This window comes from Aptenodytes forsteri, unplaced genomic scaffold, assembly GCF_000699145.1.
Source record: "Aptenodytes forsteri isolate BGI_AS27 unplaced genomic scaffold, ASM69914v1 Scaffold9, whole genome shotgun sequence".
Classification (NCBI taxonomy): domain Eukaryota; kingdom Metazoa; phylum Chordata; class Aves; order Sphenisciformes; family Spheniscidae; genus Aptenodytes; species Aptenodytes forsteri.
The window spans coordinates 1,701,814-1,729,768 of NW_008796217.1; the positions used below are offsets into that span (position 1 = coordinate 1,701,814).

General features: G+C 36.4%; 1 protein-coding gene across 3 annotated transcripts in view; it reads right to left on the bottom strand.

The window, feature by feature from the left end:
* Window positions 1–27,656, bottom strand: part of TBC1D5 (TBC1 domain family member 5) — a 310,363-nt gene extending 282,707 nt beyond the window's left edge. For 2 of the 3 annotated variants that reach the window (XM_009288595.2, XM_009288593.2), the window contains exon 1: window positions 27,589–27,656. The gene's annotated coding sequence lies outside the window, so the exon portion shown is untranslated. The remainder of the gene's footprint in view (window positions 1–27,588) is intronic. The other variant, XM_009288594.2, reaches the window with a different exon arrangement.
* Between the last annotated feature and the right edge of the window lie 299 nt (window positions 27,657–27,955).

The window sequence follows — 27,955 nt, forward strand, 5'->3', positions numbered from 1 at the left end:
AATACTGTGTTCAGTTTTGGGCCCCTCACTACAAGAAGGACGTTGAGGTGCTGGAGCGTGTCCAGAGAAGGGCAACGAGGCTGGTGAGGGGTCTGGAGAACAAGTCTTATGAGGAGTGGCTGAGGGAACTGGGGTTGTTTAGCCTGGAGAAAAGGAGGCTGAGGGGAGACCTCATCGCTCTCTACAACTACCTGAAAGGAGGTTGTAGCGAGGTGGGTGTTGGTCTTTTCTCCGAAGTAACAAGTGATAGGACGAGAGGAAATGGCCTCAAGTTGCACCAGGGGAGGTTTAGATTGGATGTAAGGAAAAATTTCTTTACTGAAAGAGTGGTGAAACATTGGAACAGGCTGCCCAGGGAAGTGGTGGAGTCCCCATCCCTGGAGGTATTTAAAAGACGTGTAGATGAGGCGCTTAGGGACATGGTTTAGTGGGCATGGTGGTGTTGGGTTGACGGTTGGACTCGATGATCTTAGAGGTCTTTTCCAACCTCAATGATTCTATTCTATGATTCTATGGAGTAACGCAGCTAATATATCCAAAGAAAGATACGTAAGGAAAGTGGAGATTTCCTTTTACATGGGTTGAATGGCTAACCCATTTTGTATGGTTGCAATTCTGTTCTCATATCAATTTTATTGTTTTTAAATCAATTATCAGAAGCCTCTGGAATGTAAGATAAATAACTTCTGAGTTGCTATTTTTTCTTTAACACAAATCCAAATCAATGCATAAAGACTTGCACAAGAATTTAATAAAGGAGCATGGGGAGATCTAATGCTGCATGAAGTTGGGGTGGGGATGATGTCAGTGAGCTAGGGCCCAGATTCCACTCTTGATGGTAGCTGTTGACACCCATTCTTCAAAAAGTTGGGCACGTCACATCCTGCTGGAAGCCATGAGAATGGCACTTCTACTTCTGAAGTTCTACTTCCCCTTCTGTAGCATAGCACAGTTGCAATAGGAAAAGGGGATTATAAATGGACTTAACACAGTGCTCTACCATTTACTGGACTGAACTTGGATAAGTGTTTACTGCTCTTCCTCAGCAACAAAAGAGGAAAACAGAGAATAAACAAAATACAATAAACCTGGTAGAAGGTAAGTGGTGATAGCTGGATGATCACAATTTCAGTTCATGATAACTCTGTCCTTTTGAAATTTGTTCATGCCCAAAATTAAAATAACTAGAATATCTACTGAACATTGCCATCAACATACATTGCTGCATCACACTTCATAACTTGGTTACTAAAAGTTTTAACTAAAAGATCCAGCTTTAACTCACTATTCTGTCTGACTCAGAGCACAGTTTTGCATCCTGAATCGGTCCAAATAAAGAACACAGATTTGCACATAGCACATTTCAAAACAACACAGTAGCTGTACAGGGGGAGGATCTTCCTTTATCTCTTACAACTTTTCCATAGATGCTTTCTGGAAAGAGACAGGTCTTCACACATTTCAATAAAATTACCCTTCAGCAAATATGTATTGCCCATCAACTCTACTAGAAGCTGCAATGAAACTGGAATAGCTTTGCATAACCTGATAAAGATACGCTCCTGACTTCACCATGTTTCTCAGCAGCAGAAGCAGCAGATTTGTGAAGGCAAGGAATTTGTCAGGCCACATCAGTGGGTTTTAGTGAAGTTTCTTCAATAGATTTAGCAGGAGCATGGATAAAGATGAACCACAGAAAAAAAGAAAAGTCACAAGTAAACTAAAATAGACATGTTTCATAAGTTTTCAACACTCAGCTGAAGTTCTCAGTGATTCCCCTTCAATGTTTGGGGTAGGCAGTACTAAAGGGCAAGACTTTTTAAGGCTGAGAAATGCTTTAGCAGATAATTGATACGCTCAGCGCTTCAGACTTTGATCTTGCTGGTAACACCACCTTCGTCTTTTCAAGCACATCTACTCAAGTTAGAGAGCATTTCACAAATCACGTCTTAACAGAAAAAATGCATCAATTTGCTACCCTAATCTGACCATCTTTAATAAAAGAATTTGTATTCAAAACAGCAGTTATACTGAGCTTGAGAGGAAGATTTTAAAATAAAAACTGTAATTAAATACAGCTGACTTTGGAGAATTAAAAAAATAAGAAAAATCACAATCGTTAACTGTTCGAGATACAAGAGAAACTAAAATAAGGTATACAAGTTAAATGAATGGGATACGGTGTATTTCAATATATTTCATGTGTTCCTTTTCATTTTACAATCCAAATACAAAACCAGGTATCTCAAACTTCATTCACAGAAATTATCTAGAATCATGAAATCATTACTATTTTATAAATAAAAATATATTCCAATCATTAATGCTATAAAGCATCAATTTAAGCTCACCTCCTTTCAGAGAAAAAAAAACCACAACACACACACAAACACAAAAAAACCCCCAAACCCTGACCATATTTGTTAATTCCTTAATGTAAACTTTCAATTGGTAAGGTAAACTTGAAGAACCTGGAAATTCAATCAGAGTAATCTAAATGACCAGCTAATAGCCAAAAAAATAAGAGATCTAGTGCAGGTTTTACTTTGTGGCATAAAGTTGTTGACAATACATTCCTCAATAAAGAAAAATTGAATTATAGCCTTAGGGTGGTTTAATTTGGTACAAATTTTGAATAATGTTATATACATTTCCAAAGCAGATGCTAAGAGACTCTGCAAGGACACTCAGCTCAATCAGAAGCCAGATTAAAGTTCCATCTGGAATGAAACAGTTCCACAGCTCTATTACAATTAGCAGAGTCACCAATGTCAGACTCAAAAGTTGGGTGATGTGAACTCTTTCTCTTCAAAATACAGCTATTAGCCCAGAAACCAAACAAGTAGTTCACACTTCTTTAAAACAGAACTTTTTATGCAGTCACAAACTTGTGCTTTTGTAGCTAGGATGAAAACTCTCATTTGGATTATTATGGTCATGTGAATCATAAACACTATCCAGACACAATGATTTTATATCACCTCTCCCGTTGCATGCACGTAGCATTAAAAATCACATGTGTTTGAGTAGCTGCGATACTCAAAATATCAGCAGGCTGAGAATAGCACAGAAGCTATTTGCATGAAATCAAATTCAAGATTGATTTTGAATTGCCCTGATTTTTGCCTTCCCAATTCCCAGACTTCTTGTTATGAAACAGCATTTTCCCAACATGTCATGCTGAAGAACTGCACCCTAGAGTGATCCATCTTTAGACAAAGAACAGAATTGCCTATGAAACCTAATGGCTGAAAGTCAAAGCCTAATTCTTCAGTCAAATATTCAATGTAACAGCGTTTTCCTAGATTTAAGCAAAAACCAAATTTCATCTCAAGTTTACTAAAAGAAAGCATCCTTTCAAAGAACAATTCAGGAAACAGCAGTGCTGATACATAGACAGTAACAAACACGTTCAAGACAGAAAAACAAAATATGCGACATGCCTTAAATTTACTATTTTACCATTTAAATAAATAATGCATCATACAAATAAGCAAGCCTGAATGCGGAAGTTAGAAATCAAATGCCCACATCTTGCATCTCTTTCCCCCCAAATAAATCCACAATGGATAAGTAGCAACACAGACTTTTAAAAAATTACATCTCATTACACACATTTTCATCAAGAAAAAGACTCGGTTAAAGAGCATATTTATGTTTTTCCAGTTGCTGGTTTCATTAATCAGCCTGATTTCTATTATGAAATAGTAAGCTGCTAGGTCTGAAAATATCTACAATGTTAATATACAGATAAGAGCAAAGTGAAGAAAGAGATAACTGTAGCCACTGTCCAGTTAGCAGCCTACACTGTTCCGCAATGAAGTAAATTTCAACTTCTAAAAAGAACAGTAATAGTAATAATATTATATTTAGTACCTTTAATTAGCGTTCCAATACTATCCAATAATCTCCATATCTGAAATTTAATCTTTTAAATCTTTAGAGAGAAAAATTAACAATCTGGAGCAACAATGCGACTTTGTCCTTAGTCTGCCTCTGTTGTTATTTCTGAGAATAGCCCACAAGAGATCTATTGCCAACACCATGCAGCAGGATGGCGGCATTTAAAAAAACAAACAGGAAAGTCTGGTGGAAGTCTAAACAGAGAAGCAAGATGTCAAAATTAAAATCACTGCAACCCAATCAGTGCCTTTCACAGACCATTGCCTTTTTAAGGCAGTGGTCCACAAGAGTGTCCAAGGCTGCTGGTTACACCAGAAAGGGCCGAGGGCACCCACAAACTCCAGTACTGATGAAACCATGGTGAAACAATCACTGTATTTCAGTTCCACATATGAACATAGCGGCCCATCAAAACAGCCAGCTTCCCTATTAGTTAACGCAGGTTTTCTGAAAGATTAAAAAATAAAACAGCACCCCAAAAAATGTTAATTGACAGAAAGCAAAGTATTATAATTGAAACATATGTCTCAAAGCCTATGCTGGGGCCACACCGCAAGCCTAGGGAGTCTTTCTAACAGTGTCCAGGAAACTACCAAATTCTTTCTCAAAGAAATATCCATGGTGGTAACCGATTATTCATGACAGAGAAATGTTTGGATAGCATGGGTCTGGTAACCATCTAACTGCAGTGATACAGAGTGAAGCACGGGCCTCAAAAGGTTTCTCCAAGAGTTATCTTTCTCAGTGTTGAGTACATAAAAGCATTATCAAGATCAGGCACATATATAAGGCTTTTGCAACAATAAGGAACTATTTAGCTCACTTCCACAAGTAGTAATCACCCACACATCCAATCTTCAGCACTTTTTTTTTTATGAAGGTCTGGACTGCGACATAAAGATTTCCAAACTTAATCCATGAGCTGACTTTTGTGGCAGAGTCATGAACTTGCATAGCTCTGGACAGAAATAGTGCAGTAACTGAAGAATCTTTCCTTCCTCAAATATTCAGTAATCTAACAGTGAGCAAACATAACCAGTGGTAGTTTACTCCTCAGTATCACATTACCTGTCCCTAAGCAAGTCATTAAATGACTTGACAAAGGCCAACTACAAGCTTATTTAGCTTCAGACCAAGAAAGGGACTGAAAGCACTTAGCAGCATCTCTGAACAATCCCTTTGTCAATGAAGAGGAAAAATAGTAATTTTCACTGTTCTGTATATCTCAACAGCTTTTGACCAATGATGAACTCTCACCTACTTTAAAAGATGTGACACAAGTCCTGGTTACTGAATTAGAGTGATTTGAGTTATTCTGGTAGAAAACTCCAGATGTTTCCCAGTAGTCCCTTGCTTGTGAAATTTCTAAAGTATCATTTTTTTTTCTGCTCCTTCTCAAGATCTACATGCAGCTGTTCTGAGACTTGATAAGTGACACAGGCATAGGATTAACAGGGTACCAATACACCATTCCAACTGCCTTTTGTGATCATGCCACCACCTTCAAGCACTTGGAGAAAACCACCTCATGGACAAAGAGCTGGCTGATGTTGAACCCAGTGAAGAGACTGGATAGGGGGTGGTCAAAAGAAAACAACTGAAAACATAATTTAGTAGAATTTTTTTCTTATCAACAATTCGCCATCTACTCCGTAGCTTAGCAACACTCTTACATTCTTCTTTGACGCTAACCTGGTATTTGGCAGCATCTGCAGAAAAAACACTTATCACCTCTTCTGTTAGCTGGAAAACTCTACTCCATTCTAGCAATGACTAAAAGTTATTCAATTATTCATATCTTCATCATCGCTCAGCTGCAGCATATTTCAAGATCAAGCCATGAAATTCTGGTTTTGAGCGCTCTCTTCTGTGCACTGCTTGATTGCAGTTTAAATGACTACCCAAAGTTCCAGGAGGGAGAAAATTCCCTATGATTAGAAAGACAAAACTCTTTCACATGAAGGACAGGACTTTCTTGGAGTTTGGTCCAAGACCACAAAACAAACATTCCCAGCAGGTAACAACCACCATTATCATCAACTCCAAGTCCAAAGTGCATTTCTTGATCTTGCTAACCTACACATCAAAATGTTTTTAAAACACCTAATACAAAACAAGACTCTCTTTTGCTAACACTTCTTCCCTTGGAAGAGACTGATAGAACACAGCACTTGCTGCACCACTGGAGCACTGCCATCAACACTGTGGGGAAGACAGCGTTGGACCTCAGCAGAGAGGCAAGACCCCAGTCCACCTCGGTATTACATTTGTCTGCCAACAGTTGCCATGCTCCTACCGCTTTACCTACTATTACTAGTGGAAGTTTAGCCCTCTTTTTATACCATTCACTTCACGCTGTCATTCCAAAGGAAGCAAACTCTAAAAAGCTGACAATCTTCTTCACACGAGAATCACTTTTCATGGGCAAATACCCTTGCTGTGCTTTGTGGATACCTGCTTTAAATGACAAAGACAAGACAGAGTTAAAATCCGGTCTAATATAGAAGACAAAAGGTTTTATCTTATTTTTTTTTCTATTCAGTTCTATCTTCTTCTGTGTTCCATAGCTTGTTAGCCAAAATTGTTTTGAAAAGTTGATTGCACTGTATACAGTGTATTCCTCCTACTTCTAATGGCAGAAATAAAATAAAGAACTCCAGTAAATTAGATATGTATGACCTCCCATGCTTGAATCAAGGTTAGCTATCCTTGGGATGTTTTTCCAGATATACTCCTACCACAACTCTTATAATAGTGTCCAATAATTACCCTGTAAATGATGTAAGGCCTCCTAACTCTATAATTTATCACTATTTGCAACAGCAGAAAAAAAAGGATTCAATATTTGGGAATAGCTCCTAAAATTAACTTAATTGGAAAAAAAAATGCACTACTTAGATATTTATAGAAGTGATAAACTGTCTTTAAATCAATATTTTAATCACTGTATGCAGTCTAGTTCAACGAATCAATGCAAGTCTTCACCAGCAATCTGGAATTCACACTCCTTTTTTTAAGGAAAACAGGGATAATGTTCTTTACTTTATAGTTTGCCTTTAGCACCCAAATTATCTTGACCATATTATTCCATTCTGCAGTACACAATAGACAGATCACTAATTATTTGTTGGAGGAAAGTTCTTCTACATCATCTTTTTTTTTGGAAATGCATGTAAGATCTTTAAAAAGGAATCCTACTGAGATGCTCAATAGAAGTCATACTGGATTAGGTTCCTTTCTGTTTCATTAGCATGAGGAAGTTTTTAAAAGGTAAAATAATTGCAGCTTTGTAACAGTGAGTATCCAGAAGTCATACTGGATTAGGTTCCTTTCTGTTTCATTAGCATGAGGAAGTTTTTAAAAGGTAAAATAATTGCAGCTTTGTAACAGTGAGTAACAACAGTTTCACCTACACTGTGGAATTCATTGACAGAGTATTTTGTGGAAAACATTGTTATGAAAAGATAAAATACTGTGAAAGGTTTCCTTTCATTTCTTTTCCCATTTAAGGAAGCTCAGATAACTGACCCTATCTTTTCTCATCCCCAAGTCAAAAAGCCAAATGCCTTAGGCTAAAGATGTATACATTTTGAAATATTTAAGTTAACTATTGTTCCTTTTAAAATATATTTAAAATTAAAACTGAAATCACTGCAATTCATTTTAGGGCATAAAATTATTTATGAAAATTAATTTAAATACAAACAACAAAAAAATATCAGTCTTTATGTGTTTGCTGCTATAATCTCACAAACTGGAGAAAGGGCAAATTAAATGTAGTTAATAAGTGGCATTTCCAAAACAAAAGGAGCTATTTCTTCACAGAGTTGATAGTCAAGCCATGGAACTCCTTGCCACAGGACATTAAAACTTTACAGAGGTTCAAAAAATGACCACTTTTTTGGAGGAGAGAGAAAATCGGGGGGAAATAGAAAAAACAACATAGCTGAAAGTTGCTAGATAAAAAGACACCATCTCTGATTCTCCTTGCCCAAAAGCTTTCAGATCTCCAGAAGGCAGAAGAGCATATGTGGGAAATAATGTCACAGACTTCTCAAACTTCTCCCTAAGTATCTTTCTTCAGACAGGCTGGAGAACGGCGACTAGGGTGGAAGTGTGTCTGGCCCAAGCCACTATGACTGTCATAAGTCTCACTGCTAAAGGTATAAAGAAAAGATGGGTGAAAACCTGGAAATCGTTTGCTCAATAACCTATCCAGGATCTCAGACTGTGACAGTCTCTCAGGTGGGTGCTAAATACCATACCTGATTTTTCCAGGTTTTTAAATGGGGGGAGTTCAATGATTTTCAAAGTAGTAAAACAATAGGAAAAGCAGGAAGATTTGTTCTCCTATTTTAATCTAAGAATAAAAAAATTGTCTGAAGATAAAATCCACTGTTTTTTTAAAGCACAGTTAACAGTTCAGTTTATTATAAGCAATATCTCATAAGAGAAATCCATTTTCATTTCAAAAAGCATTTTTTTTCTTCTTCCCCTTTTAACATATATCCAAAATATTTATCCTGTAAATGAAATTACCTTTAAAAAATTACATATTGCTATCTTTGTGCACTTAACTAAATATGAACTGGACATAGAATCATAGAATAGTTTGGGTTGGAAGGGACCTCTAAAGGTCATCTAGTCCACCCCCCCTGCCATGGGCAGGGACATCTTCAACTAAATCAGGTTGCTCAGAGCCCCGTCCAACCTGACCTGGAATGAAAATCATGAATTTTAGAAGTCCTAAAAATAATTGGCTTTCCATTTTCATGCAAAACTACAAAAATTATTTATTTTGTACATGCTAAGGTCTGTAATTGCTTTAAAAAAAGGCATAAATGTACCAATTGTGTTTAGCGATAAATAAATATAAAACTACTACAGCAAAAGTATATTTCTTTGAAAAACAACATTTACTATGGACACCACCTTTCTTTGGGAACATAATAAAGTAAAATAAAGTAAAATAAAGTAAAAACCTGACAATTAATATCCATGTAAATCTAGATATTGAGATCATGAATAAACGGCAGATTCAAGCAGCACAAAAAATTCCACTGATTTCTGTTACCATCAGATATACCACGCTTACAGAAACACTCTCTAATAGTAATAAAATTATAATAATACAGATTATCTCCTACAGCCTGTTCTTTCTATACTGTCATCAGCGGTTGCAAATAATGGACACTGATACAATAAAAAAAGCTTCCAGGAAACAGCAAAAAATCCTGCACCCCCAAACAACTTAACAAGAACCCCTTGACAGAGTTTAGTATGTTATTCTGGCACCTAGTATCTACTTTCTTGAACTTGAACGGATGTATTCAAGGAGCATTCTTAAAGTTCAGAGATCTAGAGCTGAAATTCTGCAGGTATCTCTGTATTGAAGTCAACTGGGGAAGCAAGGTGACTGTGCTTGGTATTTCCATCTGATTCTTTCCTGACCTACAGGAGCACAATGAAAAAAATAAGTCTCTATGTGAACAAGATTTAGAGCAAGAAAACAAAGCCCTTTTAATTCTGATTTTAGTCAGCATGGTCACTTCTCTGATTTGTCTTGAACTAGTTATCTGGGTCAAAATACCATCACTTCCTAAGACAAAGATTTCACTTGAAATTCCAAGCTGGGACCCACTAATGGAAAAATGGAAACAAATATAAAAAACCTTTAATTTTTACCTTCCAAGGATTGGAGTTGTAGGTTGTATTGACCCAGAATGTTTAGAATTCAATGTTATTTGAATGGATTAGGTTAGGAAGATAATGGAAAAGATAACGAAAACTTACTGTAAACCTGTTAAGTTATAGCATTCAACATTTACTAGCAAGTCTTTCAGCACAGTGTGTAAGATGCATCCTTTCACCAGTAACAGAGACATGAAAGAGAATCGCAACAGCTTTAAGCTGACTAGTTGACTTTAAGCTGACCAGTTGATGCACTCTCATTTTTTAAATAAATGCAATTTTCAATTTTTGCAGTCCTTTCCCCAAGATGAGCAGAAATAGAATACACAAGTGCTTGCACAACCAGGAGCTCCCTCCTCCCCATCCTTCGGACAACACACAAAGTGAACTTTGAGATCAACTTTCTAAAACTCTTTTCTGAGATGACCAATTTAGAAGCTTGCAAGTAATGCATATAGAATGGCATTACATTTTACCAGTTTTTCAGTTTGGAAAGACAAATATTTTCAGGGTAGGCCTGGTTCTTTTGTCTCAGAGAAAAGCGTGGTCAGGCTGCAGCTAAATGAGACAATGCCTAACAATGCTATTCTCAGTGAGGTGACATAAAGAAGGAGCTGCCTTCCACTAACCCATCTCAGTTCTTTCTTCCTTCACCATTTAACTTTCTTTCAGTCTTTCTCTACCAACAACCTTAATCTTTCCAACATTTTGCTCCCTCTCCTTCTTGAAAGTCACTCCATTGCTCTTTCTAAATCTTCTCTCCAGTCGTCCAACTACTTTTCTCTGCCTTACTCTATTTATTCAAGCATTGCACGCTGAGGATCAACGAGGCCTCTGTGTATGTAATTGTAATTTTAAACAAAAACTTTCTGAATAAAAGCAGTAGAAAAATTTAACAAGTGACAAAGTCAACTGATATTCAAGTTGGTCACCTCTCTAACTTCAGCACTAGCTCCAACACAATCCTCAAAACCAGAGGATGAACACTAGTTTTCATACTTTAGAAACAGCTGCTATTCAGAAAGATGAAAGCAAGCCAGCCTTTCAAGGGTAGGTTTACACTCACACAGACATGTCACCCCCTAATCCTGTTCCTCAGTGGTTCAATCAACCACACCTGAATGAATTATGTCAATAAAATTCGACATATATCATCGATTTTATCTACTTCATGCATGCAATGAAAAAGGAACTTAAAAAATGGGGGAAGGGGTGACTGAGAAAAGTAATTCGCTTTCCAACCTGAGGAAACTTTAGACAAATTTGCCTTTGATAATCGACTGAACAAGCTGCACTGCAAGCATCAAGGGATGGTGCAGGGATATCTAGCAGGTGCTGCAGTTTATCACAAAACCGTCTAAAATAATTGGAAGTGACAACCAGCACTACCACAAATGATTTATTAGTCTTTCACTCAGCTTTTCAGCTTCCTCAGGGCCAGAATAAATAATTTACCAACTCTGTATCTTCCAATCATTAATTCTTCCCTGCGCATCCAAACTACATTTAACTCTGCTGGGTTCAGTGGAATTAAAAACACAATATGAAGACTTTTCCCCCCCCAAGTATAGTATTATCTGACTTTATCTAAAAGTAAAATGTCAATCGAAATTTATATCGGTGATAGAAGGATTACAGCTAGCAACTAACGTTGAGTTACAAAATATCTGCAGAATAAAACGAAAATTAAACTGAAGAGATAGCAACAATGAAATGCTCCCAGGGGGTCAGGCGTGTTCTCAAGATATAAAGTACTGATAGTGTCTGAAGATATTGATTAGCATTGTTTTTCTGATCCATAAACTAATATTAGTTACAGACAAACATCTTACATGTCCCGCATGGTAAATGCAGGATGAAAACACTGGACAGGAAATATTCAGAAAATAAATGAAAAAGCACATGTGGGCAAAATGGAAGGATTAAGCATGAACAGAATGATTCTGTAAAAAAGCAATACTTTTTGAGGAAATACATTAAAGATACAAGATTTACTAATGCCCTTGTGTTCATATCACAAAAAGGAATTAAAAAAAAGAGTATTATACAAGGCAGAATTAGAAACCAGGAGTATAAAATGGCATAAAACCAAAGTACACTTTCAAATTTAAAACAGAATATATAAGGTACCATATTCCTATTAATTATGTAGAGAAAACACAGAGAAAACAAAATCACACCCTAAATCCATTTTTGATGTAAGCTAGTCTTGTCTCATTAAATCAGCATCTATGATTAAAACCAAGATCATTTTTGGTACATAATGTATTGCATTGTTAGAGCAGCATCTGTTTGCTGCACAGCAACACATTTTTCAGCTTTAAGAAACTGTACTCATACAGAAGAAACAATCCAGACTTTGAAGATATAAAAATATTTTTACTTCCAGAAGCATTTTGTACTAAAGGGGTTAATAACATTAATGTGCTACTATTTTGCATTCCAAGAAGAGACTTCAAGCTGTTGGAAACATACAGAAGAAGAATTTCATGGTACTAACAGCTTTCAGTCCTATGGGACTGAGACAACTCAAACTTTAAGTGCTTAGAAGAAAAGCTATGTAAAGCTATGAAGGCTAATCAATAGGGCTTTCACCAAATGATAACACAGTCTGAAATGAAATAAATTGGCCATAACAAAATTTCCTTACCCTTTTTCTCATCATTAATCTCAATATAGAGAAAAGTACAGTATGAAATACAAGTCCAAAATAGCTGACATACAAATGTTTTCACACTACTTTTAATAATACAAAAATTTTTCACAAATACAGGAAATTTAAGATTATTTATTTGAAAGCAATTAATTATCATATGCATTTCTCAAACATCAATCATTCTTTTTAGTAAGGCAGTAAAATCTGTATTCCAATTTTACTGTATAGCAGGGTATTTCCTTTTTTCATTTAAAACACAGATCATCATCTGCTGCAGCCAACCAAGCACAAGCTAAACTAAATCTCCCAAAATTTTCTAGAGAAAGACACTGTTATAAGGGCTGAGTATTTTTATCACTATGACAATATTGCAAATCAAACAAAACTTGGAGAAACTAAATCACAGGCAAGGTATTGATACCTATGCTTTCCCCAGCAGCTGGGCCAAAAAAGCCTTCAAAGAACTTAGGTCTTAGTAGACAGAGGGAACATACTTTGAGAAGCCTACCAAAGATAAAAATACCCTTCATCCCAGCATCAGATCACTGAGCCAAAAGTCATTTGCCCTTGGAGTCAGTTATTTAGACTCATAAGAAAGTCCTTACAGCAAGGTATTGATACCTATGCTTTCCCCAGCAGCTGGGCCAAAAAAGCCTTCAAAGAACTTAGGTCTTAGTAGACAGAGGGAACATACTTTGAGAAGCCTACCAAAGATAAAAATACCCTTCATCCCAGCATCAGATCACTGAGCCAAAAGTCATTTGCCCTTGGAGTCAGTTATTTAGACTCATAAGAAAGTCCTTACTGTGGTCAAATTAGAAAAAATTACAAAATATGTTGCCTGTTGCTCATACAACCCCGACATGGACCCTATAAATAAAGAGATCCAGGAAGCTGTTTTGTCATTTAACTTCTGATGCCAACTTATAATGGACTCTTTCTTGAACAAGTCCATGGACTTTTTGACTTGGAGAAAAATGGATTTGGACACCAATTCCCTTAATAAGAGTCTTGAATGCAAGTATACAATGAAGTTTTATTGCTGTACAGGTTTCCTTATAGGTTAAAAAAAAAAAAAGCCACCACAAGAAATTGTGTGTCCAGACTTCACTTCTTGAGTTTGTTCATACTCTTACGCAAAAGCATTCCAAAGCGATAGCTGGTCATAGAAAATAATGGGCTAATATAGAGGTTGAAACAACTTTGGAAAGAAAACAGGATTCAATACTTGATCTTTTTCTGACTAAAATGCAATTATAGCTTGATATAATCAGAAACTTCTCAAATGATCTCTCTCACATATAAATGATTTAGTAATGTTTTAACTCACTTAGACTTTCTTCAAAGGTTAAATAAAAAAGTGATTTGAGATTAAAAAATGGAGGTGAGAAGTATCATGCCCAAGGAGGAGAGTAAATCAGCCTTAATTTACCCAATTAGAAAGTTTCACTGAAATCTTCACTGCCTCTATAAGAATACAAAGAGTATGAGAAATTCTCATACGCAGTTCTCAGTATATAAGAAACTAACTGCATTTCTTCACGCTCCTATCAGTTCCGGGTCTATCTATAGTCAATAATGTCTGCTTATAAGAAATGTCCCTAAGGGAGTACTGGGTAAATTTATAATTGTATTTATCCCAAAAGAAGAATCATGTTGGCAAATGTCAGTTTTGACAAAACATCCTCACCTAAGGTTCACAGATTTTCTCACTCTCAGTCACTCTTGGTGTGATTTTTCACCTCCATCAATCTAGTTTCCTTTCCTCACATTTTTTCATCACAGCTATTTGTACATTCTGACAAAACCTTGAGATGAAGAAGAAGAAAGGAACACTCAGTTTTCTCTGCATTTACCATTCAGTAAATCTGTCATCTCCACTTTACCAAAAGGAAGTGAGGCAGAGGAAGGCCAAGAGCGCACATGGCAGTGAATTAGGAACCAAACTTGTCATCTCCCAATTCTCACAGCAACACTCTCCGTGGTATACAAGTCAACAACACATCCATCATTACCATTCTGGCAGAAAGCATAGGTTCAATGTCCAAGACTCTCTAGAGATGCATTTTAACCTGAGCTACCAAAGGCCTTTTTCTGTCCAGCACCAACAAAAAATGGCAACCAGAGCTAACTACAAGGTATGCAAGGTAAGCCAAAGTTATGAATCCTGCTAGGTACATTTCTGAATAGGAACCTTAAACAAGAAATTTTCAATAGCCTACAATAAATGAGAGAGACTTTTACTTAGGAAAATGCTCATAAGAGATCTCTTCCTTCCAAAACCAGTGCTTGTAAATAATTTTAAGCAAAAATACCCACTATAAAATGACGTCTGTAAAAATCCATGCAAGCTATCAAGAATCGGGTAACTTCTTGACTTAAATCACGGTTACAAACCAAAGTCTGGACAGCCACTAGATGTTGAATTGACCTCTGAGTCATCTGAATTGTCATAAAGGCTTCAAACCACCTGAAGACTCCGGGGGGGTGGGGGGGATGGGGAGAAAAAAAAGAACAAAACCAAGCAGCTCATTCCCAGATGTTTCATCAATAAAAGTCAACCACATCAACTTATAAATACTTGGAAATAAAATGTAAAAATAGCCCATTTTCCCCCTCCTCTTGAAGGAGGCTTTTGATTGTTTGATTTTATTTTTAGTTTTAATATGCAAGTCACTCAGCTAGTCAGCCCAATCAAGCCAGCAATGTGTAAACGTCTGATTTTGAAGAAAAAAAAATTCATTATCACAGTTCTTATCTGCAGACATTCAGGTCTATCCTCCTGTAAAGTCCTCTTTTCTTTCTACACGTAAGAATCATCCTCAAAGACTGAAACAGATGAAATAAACTGAGATAAGATAGGAAGTGACATTACATAAGGGAGTAAAGGAGGTTTATTATTTAGTAGTAGAAGCAGGCCTTATTCATATTGCCCACATCTTGGGGGATGTATATTCCACCCCTGAAATAAAACAGCCATTTTGAGTATATACCAACACCAGCATATGCTATGATCTTTTCAGTTCCGCAAACCACTTCATTTTGCTATTTCATGCAACAAATAAAAGGCATAGTAAGTGTTCAGTGAAAAATCATGCTCTACGCAAAGAAATGCCTGGATTTATGGAGTAACGTACTCTTGTAATCAGCATAACAAAGGCAGCATGAGAGAAAGCAACTCAACTTCTAATCACGTGTTAGCTAACAGGTTGGTAGACACAACCATACAGAACAAGTTAATGCCTCTTGTACTGAATGAATGGAACACACTTCAGCTATGTCTTTGCCATCCTTAAATTATTAAGATTATGGGCACACTATCTACTTGAGAACAATGTAAGAAAGCTAGAACACTGCAACTTCTGAAGCTCACATACCATCAAACATGAGGTCTCTAGCATGCTCTAACTGTCCTACTCTAAAAATTTCCAAAAAAAAAGAAAAAGATAAATCACTAAACTTCAGTTGTAGTTCTAACAACAATATATTTAAAAAATATAATTGAAGGTAAAAGCCTGAAAAAGACTGAATATCAGAAAATAATCAGTGACAAAAATGAAACCTTGCATCACAGGACTTTTGGCAATTCTTCCATGCGACCCCTTCCTCCTCCAGTCTTCCTTCCATATATTTAATCATCTGTTAGTAGAAATTTTTGTGGAATTGGTTGTCAAAAAGAAATAGTAAGGATGATCATGTTTTCATAGAAGCGTTGTTAATACTGCATGAGAAAATGAAAAATATTTAGCTGCAATTTTCTGAGATTTTTAGCAAAATATTCGCTAATCTCTTGCTTCGTATACAGTATGTGGGTAAAAATATGATGTCTACCCCAAATTCCTTCTACCTAATCAGGCCAACGACCAATTCCTAATATCAGACAAGAAAGTAATTTTTTTTTCTAATCTATTCCATATATTCTACCCCTTTTCCCTTTTGAAAAGCAACTATTTTTTCTTATCTTTAACAACTTAATCTATGAGTGGAACAATCTCTTGGGTAACACTCCCTATGACTCCTCTCACATTTGCAGGTCCTGGTCCTCATGGTGGACTTTAACCATGCCAGTACCTGCTTGAGGAATAACACAGCATGGAACAAGCAATCCAGAGGTTTTCTGGAGTGCATTGACAACAACTTCATGACACAAATTATCAAGGAGCTGTTGAGGGAAAGCTTTCTGCTGGACCTCACACTTACAAACAAGGAAGAACTGATCAGGGATATAAAAGCTGGAGGCAACCTTAACTGCAGTGACCATGAGATGGTGGAACTCAGCATCCTGAAAAGAGGGGAAAAAAGAAAAAAAGTGGGATCATAACCCTGGACTTCAGACTCTGACCTGTTCAGGGATCTGCTTGGAAGAATCCCATGGCAGATGGTTGTGGAGAGAAGGGTCCAGGAAAGCTGGTTGACTGTCAAGGATGTCCTCCTCCAAGCTTAAGAATGGTTCATCCCAAAAAGCAAGAAAACAAGCAAACATGGCAGAAGGCCTGATTGGATGAACAAGGAGCAGCTGGCAAAACTCAAACACAAAAAGAAAGTGTACAGGAGATGGAAGCAGGGACAGGTAACCCGAGAGGAATATAGAGACATCGTACGAATATGCAGGGATGGGGTTAGGAAAGCCAAAGCCCAGCTGGAGTCGAATGTGGCAAGGGATTTGAAGAGCATCAGGTACATCAGTAGCAAAAGGAAGACTAGGGAATGTGTGGGCCTGCTGCTGAATGGGAACTTGGTCACAAAGGACAAATAGAAGGCCAAAATCCTCAATGCCTTCTTCACCTCAGCCTTTACTGGTGAGACCAGACTTCAGCAACCCCAGGTCCATGAAACCAGTGTGAAAGTCCAGGACCCAGTAAGCTGATCCAGGTGGAGCAGGATCAAGTTTGGGAATATTTAAACAAACTGGATGTACACAAGTCTACGGGCCCTGAGGAGACGGACTCACAAGTGCTGAGGGAGCTGGCTAATCTCATTGCAAGGCCACTCACAATAATCTTTGAAAGGGCATGGAGATCATGGCAGGGTACTAAGGACTTGAGCAAACCAAATGTCACTCCTGTCTTGAAGGAGAGCAAGGAGGATCCACGGAACTACAGGCTGGTCAGCCTCACATCAATCACCAAAAAGAATCACTCTATGTACCACACTACAGGCTGGGGGCCAAGCATCTGGAAAGCAGCTTTGCAGAACAGGACCTGGGCATCCTAGTGGACACCAAGTTGAACGTGAGCCAGCAATGTGTCCTCACAGCAAGAAAGGCCAAGACCATTACGAAGAGTATTACCAGGAAGTCGAGGGAGGTGATTATTCCCCTTTAGACAGCACTGGTGATTCACTTCTGGCGTACTGTATGCAGTTCTGGGCTCCCCAGTATCAGAGGCATGTGGACTTACTAGAGTGCATCCAGCAAAGGGCCTGAAAGATGATTAAGGGTTTGAAGCATATGAAATATGAGCAAATGCTGAGAGAGCTGGGATTGTTTAACCTTGAGAACAGAAGGCTCAGAGGATTTTATCTATTTCTAGAAATTTCTGATGGGAGGGAGTGAAGAAAATGGAGTCTGACTCTTCTCAGTGGTATCCAGTGAATAGACAAAAGTTAATGGATACAAATACAAGAAATCACATTTAAAAAGAAGAAAAACTTCTTTTACCATGAGAATAATCAAAGACTGGAACAGGTTGTCCAGAGCAGTTGTGGAGTCTCCATCTTTGCAGATATTCAAAACCCAACCAGACAATGTCCTGAGGAACCTGCTCTAGCTGATCCTGCTTTGAGCTGAGGGGTTGGACTAGATGATCTCCAAAGGTGCCTTCTGACCTCAACTATTCTGTGATTCTGTAATTTCATTTATTCAACAGATATTTATACATCACTAGGGTTAATTATATAGAAATCAGCAACAGGACCTTAAATAGCTTGTTAATGTAGGTCTTCCCAAATCACTGTATTAACCTTATTTCTTCAAATATTTTGTCACATGCATTATTTTTCTGGTTTTTTTAAGACTCTGAAAGCATCATGTGAACAAAACACTGCACTTGATAGCATGATCTTCATGAAATAACCACACAAAAATATTTCTTTAAAATCAAAATACATGCACACACCCTGACACATATCTTGAATTAAACTAAAGCATGAGTTTTGAACACAGAAGATTTGCACATTCATTCATGTTTGTACCGGAAGAGTACATGAACTGGAAAGAAATACTTTGTAGGGAAAACATTTGGTAAATGTTGAGAACCAAAGGCTTACAAGACACATGAACTAGTGGAAGTGTATACGAGAAAAATTACAAGATGAAATTTGAATTTCTGTACACAGGATGTCAACTAAGCCTTATAAATTACACATCAATTTTTAACTTAGACAACTTTGGAACACTGAAGAAACAATGCATCACAGGGAATTTACTTCAGAAAAGCCCTACTACATTGAGCCAAACAGCTCATTTCTTTCAGACAATACAGGGTTTTTTTCTGCATTAGTTTTTCTGGTGTCTAAGAAAACTGTTTTTAAAATGATGTTGTACTTTCTGAAGAAGATCAACAAAAGTAGAAATGAGTAAATCAGAGTTAGAAGTAACCAAACATGTTCTAATTTGCACTCCTGCTGTTGCAAAACACAGCAAGATAAACTTCAGAGACAGTAAGTGATTATTACCCTGTGTGTTTTATTACCCTGGCAGCAGTATCTTTTAACACCATACCTGGACACTGGCTCAGAGTATTGCTTCATGACTGCTTCCTATCGCCTTCAGCAGTCTTTTTCTCTCTCCTTCCTTGAACTAGCACTAATGTAGACAGATCAGAAAATTAATAAAGATTAAAACTAATATAGCAAAAGAATGATGCAGGCTGCTGCTTGTGCATCCATGTAAAGTGGTGAGAACACATGGCTAGGGAAAGGGGCTTAGCAAGGCTACCTTCTTCAGCTTCTGAAGTGATTCTCCCAATTAATAATCCTTACTATGCTTCAGTTCATATTGTAGAGCAGTATTTATTCAAACAATAATTAGTCTAGTTGTACCAGAACAAAGATGACTGAAAAAGCACTTCATGTTGATCTAGAAAGGGTAAAATGCTCGTATTATGCATATCATTTGCATTTTCAGCTAAGGCAAATTCTAGTCACTCAGTAGTAGCCAGAGTATTTTTTTTTATATCACTGGCCCACATAAACTGTTTTGGAGTTGCCAAAGGAATTTTTTTTTAAGACTGCAAACTGAAAACAAGGTGCACAATCTCTCCTAAAATATAGTCACTATAAAATGTGCAAACAACCAAGAACTTCTGGCTCACTTTAATATTTGACTGCCTTACAGAAAAAAAGAAAAAAGAGACTTTTGTTTTTACGAGGAGGAAAAAAAAAAAAGCCTTTCTAAAAGATTTTCCATAATTTGCATTGGCAATGATTGTAAAAGCTGAGCTGTATCTCCGCCAAAATGGCAAACTTACACTTTACTTTTTTGCATTTAACTATTTAGCAATATTGCCTTCCCGAGGTCAGCTTAATCCTATCAAGGTTTATATCATTAATAGCCTTTTATTCATTTTGCCACATAGTTTTTTCATACTGTTAGTTCACAGAGCAAAATATCTCCCTTTTTGTTTTTTGCATGTTTCTGAACTCTGCCCTGTCCCAAGCCTCCACCAACAGCTTCACCTTGATTCTCACAAGTTAAATGAATGTAATGAACTCAGTTCAAGATCAGGATTCTTTGTCCTTAAGAACCACAGGTGAGATTGAGCTTTCCTTTGGAAAGTAAATCTAATTTGCCCTTTTTCTATAGTGCTGACACATGCCTTAAAGCAGGACAACCAGAACAGCCCTATGCTCAACATTACCCAGGAATTTTAAAAATCACCTCTTTAAATTTACAGAAAGAGTGGGTCAGAAGAGAAAAAGGGAAGAGATCTTTCAAAAACAGCTGTAGCATGTAAAAGAAATTAGCATGAGTGACTGCAGGGAAAATATCGGCAATAGGCTTTGAAGAAATCTGGCTTGGGTCACTGAAAAGAAAACAGAGGCAGATGCTAGTCTGCCTAGCCCAGGTCACTGCAGGGAGAACAACAGCTGGTTATGTGAGTCTTGCCTGGGACACAGAGTTGGTGCTTGATTCTACTGAACAATTTTTTTAATACATGCTTGATGACTTTAGTATGGGAGAAAAGCTGAAAACTAGATGGATTTTTTTTGTGGGTGGAGCTATGACAAATTAAGCCATTTATTTAGTAACAATACTTGGTTTTATTCTCTTTTATGTGTAGTTGTACACCCAAGAAAAAGAGTACAAATATTGACTGGCTACACAGATCTACATCTGAAACAGAAATAAGAGTTTCTGAAGTGCTCTACCAAGTTATCAATATTTTAACAGCTATTAAAAGCTGTTTTATAGTAGTGCAGCTACTTCCAGGATCGTAGGGTCTACATACACTCCATATTAACTGTAGTGTATTTTAAGACATTTTATTTTCACGTTCATACGGGGGTCAGAAGAGCGAGTGTCCTCTGATCATTGTATCCACGATCACTTTTAGCTGAGAGTTAAAGAACTCCTTTTTATAACCCACCAACCAATGTTCGAATCGACTTAGAGAGTTGTTCATCCATCCAAGGCTTTTATTAAAACCGCTACCATCTACCAATTTCTGGATTGTGCTACAGAAAACTGAACTCACATTACGGATCCTGGTAAGCAGAAGAGAGTTTTTAAAGTGAATTTTTCCATGATTGCCCAGCTCGCCATTTCATGACTCATGCATTCCTTCCAATCATATTATTCATCACTCCTTTTCATGAAGGCAAGAAATTATAAATGATTACCATCTTGATTTGTCTGAGCACAGAAAAAAATATCTTTAGAATCAATGGACAACTCTACTCAATAGATCCGCTACTTATTCAAAATATGTTTCACTGAAAATGCAGAATATGCCTTCAGATGTGCCCGTAGTTTTACTAATTGTTCTAAGAATGTATTGCATGCACATGCATACAATAAAGTCTCTAAGAAAGAGTCTTAAGAGTAGTACTGTAGATTTTATGCGATTAAAGAGAAACAAAAGATATTTTTTTCAGGTTGTTACCAAAATATACTTTTTACTCCCAAGTTATTTTCACTCCCAGGTAGTACAGGTATTTATTATGAACAAGTAGGCATAGCAAAGCAAATACAGCTCTTTTTATAAATTGTGAATGAAAATGTTAAGAAAATTATCTTTTGAACCAATTAGAGATAGCTTAGACATACCATGGCAAGGAATTGCATAGTACAGAAACAAAAACAGTTCTGTATAGAAACAGAAAAAAGTAAATTTATCTAGTCAAATAATTGCAACAATTTCATTTGTTGGCTGCAAATTAGGAGAAATTTCAAAGAAAAGCTTATACATCAAGTTTCTAGATTACTCATACACACCAACTATATCTATATCAATAGATATTATAATTCCAAAGGAATTACTTCTTGTTTACCTGAATCCACAAATCATATGAATATCATGTTAAAGCTTATTGTACAAAAGGTAAGTTTTGCAGTATTAATCTAAAACCTCCCAACTTTTTTATCAAATGTTAGAATTGACATAAAAATGGTAAAATGGGACAATCCCAGACGCCTAGCGTCTTTGAAAACTTGGGTCAACTGAAACATGGCAGTTACACACCCACGAGAAACAATATAAACAACAACCAAAAGGGAGAATAACAAACCTCTTCGCATTTGATATTTTTGCTGTTTTCGCAACCACTATGAGGGATGTTTTTAATGTTTGTTGATCCTCACAACAGAGTAAGGAACATTAAATCCAGCTATAACCATATGTCAAAACGCAAGAGCCTGGGATAAAGAAAATAGTCTAAAATTAGTGTTTACTAAATATAATGCTGTAGGAGAATTTATTCATCAACTTTAGTGCCACTATCAGCTTGTCGTAAGTTACGCTCAAATGTTTACAAGATCAGAATTTCAGCTGAAAGGAAAAACATGTTTCAGTAGAGACAAGTCACCACACTAGGCACAGCCTTCTTCACTGAACTTCTTGCATCTTCACTCTACTGCTGACAAGATGTTAGAGGCTCTTTCTGGTAGGCATCTTGACATATATGGTAAGATATTATACCCAAACGTGGCAGGATAGAGTATGCTGGTGGTATTCCACGAGTGTACTAACTTCATGCAAATAAGGGGAAGTTACACTAGCAAAACTGATTTTTAGCATCTCTCAGCGTTGGAGACAGAATGAAGAAGTATGCATGAACAAGACTAAGCTATTCTGACTACCACTTTGCTAGTAAGTTGCATCTGAGGTAGATGTGTATTGCTAATATAAATAAACTGGCAAAGTGCTCTTGATGCAGACTTGATCTAACTCATTAAAACCTATTTCAATGAGAAGGAGAATCATCAAAAACTTTCTGGATTTGAGGTAGATAAACTCAATGAGCTACATTTCTGAAGCTGCTGGTCATCATCTTTTAGGTGCTACACATTTCCTGCAGTTAACATGCATTCAAAAAAATCACAAAATATTGCTTAAAGTTTATATTCACTACCATTATTGAAATTACCAGTTACTGTAATTCTCATGAATTTTTTTCACTGCCTGCAAAATAGAGGCATTTCCTCTCCAGGAAAGGTCATCATGATATGTGGACAGTTTATGTCAGGTGACTTTATGAAAATCATATAGAAGAAATCAGAAGGGGAGATACTGTAAAATCAAAAATATTAGATTGCAGTTTACCTATGAACATCTGAGAACCCATGTTTTGCATGAAAATATAAACCAATGAAAATAGTGCAAATAGAACAGAAAAGCTACATGTGCATAGCTATTAATAAAGCTGCTTACTGTTAAAAGGCTTTCATAGAACAGGCTGTTGGGGTTCAATATTCAAGTTAAAATTCACAACTTACTATATGAATGTTTAACCATGCAGCCGTAATATCTTCTAATGTTCTTTCAGATAAAAAAGTAACGTCTTTCATACAGTGAAAGATATTTATATAAATGCACAAAATTCTTGTTGTAAGGAGGAGGAGATTTTAGTAATATAATCGGATGATTCAACTCTGCTATTGCTTTCAGATGTCCAACACAAAAGACCCTGTACTTCTCAATAACCCACTGTTGCTACCAACATTACGCCCATAAGCTCCTATCATCACGCTACTGCTTCCCATCATTACACTATTTCCTCTCGAATTCACATCTTTCTACAGCTCGTGTCTTCCTATGGGATCCTTAGTTCAAGTCAAGAGCAACTGCTTACTCCTGTTTGACCATGCTATAGAGTGCAATCCCAGACCTAGCATGGTAACATCTTGCTGGCTGTACCTTTTTCCTCTTGCAGATATCCTCTTTCTAGGCAGTGCTGCAAAGATTTTTCTGTGAAACATAAAGAATTTCTACTAGCTTGAGGTTTTTTGTTTTGTGGGGTTTTTTTAGCTGAGGTCTTACTATGATCTTTTACATGAACTTGTATTTTAAATAATGTTTGCATCATTTCTTTTTAAAACATCATGCTTTCATCACTGTCAGCTCTGATCAATCCTACATCCTTTAACGTAAGACTTCCAAAATGCATTGCAAAGAAGCTTCCCTAAAGTGTAACAGAACTTGAATATTCATTTTACAAAGCCAATGTATGTGTTTGCTTACAAATACTGGAGTATTTCTCTAGTATTTCCTTCAAAGGACTTTTTTTAATACTTGTGAAGTTTGATTTGAGAGATGGCTGATCCCTATTCTGTGAAGCAAGCTAGCATCATTAGGATGACAAAATCAAGTCTTATTGTGGCAAGAAGAAACATCGTTTAGTGTCAACAACACACTGCTATTGATTTGAACTCCTCCTTGCCTCACGGGTGAAAAAACAAGCTCCTACACACAGACTCTCTAAGCATACCAACAGAGGAGAGAGGCAAGAAAAATACTAAAAATGGCTGTATTAAAGATACAACAGGAAATATGTGACTCATGAGATGTAAATTCTTTTATCTGTATGGAATAAATTGAAGAAGAGCTTAATATGGCTTCTGCGATTTCTATGGAGTTAGATTAGAACAGAAATACACCTACCAATAATACACCAGATTTAGGTTTCCCAACCAGCATCTCCTAACTGTTCAGCACCCTCTGTGAAACAAGCCAGCTTTGTTTTCATTATCTAATATGTGACTATTCACGTTTTTAAAATGACACCTTATTTTAGCATCCTGTTTGGCCGTTTCAGTATAAGATGGGGAACTGATGAGCATACAGTGTAAATTATCCTTTCACATTACTGGCACGATCTCTTTAAAACAGAGCTAAGAAACAGTCTGTCAACATGGATAGGTTTGCTCTTTTCCTATTTCTGAACAACAGTCTGCAATTTTCAGAAAAAAGTCCATATCTTTCTTCTTAAAAGATACAAAAAAGAATAAAACCATAGTTAGACATGCAACATCAATATAAATACCACTTTGCACATTAATAGTTCTTTTTCTAGAACTTAAAGCTATGCCTTTAAGCAAATTCGCAAACCAAAAAAATGTAGTGAGATGAAATACTACTTATGTTGCCTAATTGCACCCAAAATCTAGGCTAATTTCAAATACTTTTGTAGCACCGAAGTTAGCATGCTAGAATTCCACAGTCCGTCTCTTAAAACGTGAACAAAGTAATATACAAGGCATAAAAAATGATTTCAAGATAAATTCTTTTTAAAAATACTGAAGTGTAGGGAACAAAGCTATTTTCATACCACATCCAGAAAATGGATGAGGTGTGAAAGAATCTCTTGTTTAATGTGACCTTTGGCTGTACTTTCACTTGTCATCATTATGAAGTAGCTACTTTCAGTGCCAACACATAAGCTGCATTATATTACCCTATAACAGTAGTAGCACGTCTTTCAGGAAGTGTTTCATACTCCGAGAAACTGGTGGCAGAATGCATTGACAGCACTTACCTTTGTAACTGCTTATAATAGGTCTTATCCAACAATAAGACCCCATTTACATAAGGAAATAAGAGTGACTGTACTAAATTTCATAGAGCATGTCACATAAACTAGTATATGTTGAGGAACTCCCTTGGAGTTCTCAGCTTCAGTGAAAACATTCAAATAAGGAGAAATGTAAATTTCAGATTGGAACTCTGCCCCAAATAATAATATTCAGAGCTTTGTTACTGTGCATAGACCAAAAATACTGCATCGTTAAGATCTGCAACATACTTGACTTTTCTTAACGTATGTAATTAAGAAAATATTTCTGGAAAGCAAATGAATTTGAAATTCAAGTAAGATTAATAGAACAAATATGACAAATTTACGCTTTACACAATGGTAGCAAGCTGCAGAGTAAAAGTCAGTAGCTATCATTATCTAAAGCTGTTCATCTAACACCGTAGAGAGAAAAACCATTGATACATACTGTACACACATTTTTATCCATGTATATAAATCAAAGGAAACAGCTTCCTTTAAGGCAAGCATATGAAGATACTAAAGCAAGATACAAATTAAATATTCATACATTCAATATTTCAAAATAAGGAATTTGGATATACACATGCATAATTTAAGTTCTATAGTGAAACCTGTCTACAGAGGCCATTTCTACTGTATTTCAACAGCACTGAAACTTGAAATGTACAATGCAGCCTTTCCATGCTGTGTTAAAACTTTAAAGTATATAGTAATTCATTTCAAGCACTAAACATAGAATAAAGGCCACGTTATGCACACGGCACTTTTGCAGAGGAACTGCTGCTTTGCCCTATTCATTACAGCTCTGAAACAGGGCTGTCAGTCACAGCGCTCTCCTGCAAGGTGGCTTCAGACTGCCCAACGAGTCACTCATTGGGAACTGAGGTCAAATAGGCAACTTCAGGTAAGAGGCTCATCGGTCCTGAAAAACCCATCAGAATTGACTCCGAGTCAAATTCTGATCCCAGGCAACTGTTTTGAACTCCGTAGAGCTGGTGCTCATACGTGAAGCCTAAAATTGGCCCCTTACACTGCTTTTACACATTCACTCAAGCCTCTTTGGAGTAAAAGATGAGATTTCAGACCTTTTTAATTGGCAAAAGAAAGCAACACAAAAACAGGCTTCACAACAACATATTGTGCACTAGGAATGATTCTTTGTGAACACAGAACCTGAGACTAGTTTACATACAACAACACAGACATGTTAGATTTTCGGAGCTTATAAATTCCTATGCATGCAAAAAACACTGTGGGGAAACAAACTCTACTACCCACCTTTCCCCCTCAACACGTATCTTCTTCTGCATGTGTCTAAAGATAACACCATTCCTCCCCATATATTTAAAGCCTTGCCGCTAAAAAGGAACTCTCCATATGAGTTATTAATGTGAATATTATGTTATTTTCTTATTAGAAGTTAAATGTATTAGTTCAAATATCGAGTCTAATTTAAAAAACTTCCATTTTATTGGGACAAAAATATCTCAAGTTAACTTTAAGAATAATTAAAGAGTACTTTTTAAGGGGAAAATAGAACTACTCTGTTTTTACATGTTTTAAAGTAAACATTTGTCTTTGCTCTTTAAAGGTCACTCATTTGATATTGACACATCTATGAAATAATAGTAGCAAAAGATAAATAGGTAGAAAATTGATATTAAGCAATATAAAGCTAAACAAAATTAGTATCTACATGGTAAATTACTTCATTGAAAACCATCTATGGATTCTGCAAAGAATATACTTTTGCCTTAGAGCTAGTACTTTAATTTTCAAGAACCAAGGAAAAAAAAAAATCAAAACTAGTCAGTAACAATGCAGCGTCGAAAAGCAATAAACTCAAAATTAAGTTATAAATAATTTAAAGCATGTCATGAAGATGTATTAATAATTCATCAGATAAATAATTTACTAAATAATCAAATAAATAAATAATGAAATACATAAATAAATCAGCAAATAAATAATTCTGCAAAATAACCTAAACAATAAGTCACTAAAACAAATGACACAGCTACAAAACTACAATGATTTTCTAAATTCTGATAGTTTTAAATAAACAAATGTATATAAACTAGATCAATCTTTAGTGGATAGAGAAATATTTTTCACTGCTATTGGTAAATTCCTGATTACACTGCACAAGGATACAATTTTAGATTTTACAAGAGTGCAGTTTTTCCCTTGTAAATTATTAACATGATTGCTACAATACATCCTGCTCTGTATTTTACACGTAATCCCTTTATGTAGCTCATTTTTCCCCCCAAAAAATGAAAATCTCTTTATAACATTCTTAATTCACTTATTTCTTTTTTTTTCCTGGGTGCAGTACTTACAATACTACAATAGCCTTCTCGGTGGTTCTCTTACCGTCTTCTGCAAACCTTCAGAAGTTTTGCTGCAGGGGGAAAACAAGTAGAATAACCTTAATTATTACAGATGGTATCTCATTCATTAGCAGATGACAACATTTTATTTGAAAGCACAAGAAAAGCTGTTTTATAATTCTACAAAGCAACTTAATGTGAAACAACCATTACAGTTTGCAGACTACCAAAAGTTTTTAGAAGTCTTTGGTGGAACGAGTTCAAGCAGACTGAGGCCTGTTTCTTGTATTTAAGCTGACACACAATCTGTGCAAACTGGCACTAATTCAGATGTAAAGACAAACCATGAGAAGGACAAAATACTTGGCTGACATCT